The following is a 438-nucleotide window of genomic DNA, read 5'->3' as shown; positions in this document are numbered from 1 at the left end:
TATATATATATATATATATATATATATATATATAGGAATCATGCAAAGAAAATGAACAGACAGTATTAGACAAAATCTGTCTTTACATACTGTAGGCAAAAAGGAACCACAGAAAAGTTACTGTAAAAATAGGTGCAGCTGGAAAATCACAAAAAAATGTTCTTAAAACATTGATATTATATTCTGTCTGTAAAAAATATAATGACACTGTACACTATCTGATTAAATAAAGAAAAATACAAATTACTTTATTGACATCTTGTGGATTCAGAATGTAACTATTACTTTTTATGAAAATATTAATTCAGGATGACATCTTCAGTGATTGTATAAATTCTTCACCAACAATCAGTTCAATATTAAATTATCACTATTAAAGTTGCTACATAAGAATATTGTTGTTTTCTCTTCAGAACAGGAAATAGCTCTGGCTAACTG

The 438-nt window shown here is 26.0% G+C and overlaps 1 protein-coding gene across 3 annotated transcripts in view; it reads right to left on the bottom strand.

The window, feature by feature from the left end:
• GRIA4 (glutamate ionotropic receptor AMPA type subunit 4) overlaps window positions 1-438 on the bottom strand; it is a 521444-nt gene that overhangs the window by 97528 nt on the left and 423478 nt on the right. The gene's annotated exons all lie outside the window — the stretch shown is intronic.

This window comes from Gavialis gangeticus, unplaced genomic scaffold, assembly GCF_001723915.1.
Source record: "Gavialis gangeticus isolate Ggan-Ray unplaced genomic scaffold, GavGan_comp1, whole genome shotgun sequence".
NCBI classification, from domain to species: domain Eukaryota; kingdom Metazoa; phylum Chordata; order Crocodylia; family Gavialidae; genus Gavialis; species Gavialis gangeticus.
This window is presented reverse-complemented; position numbering and strand designations above follow the sequence as displayed.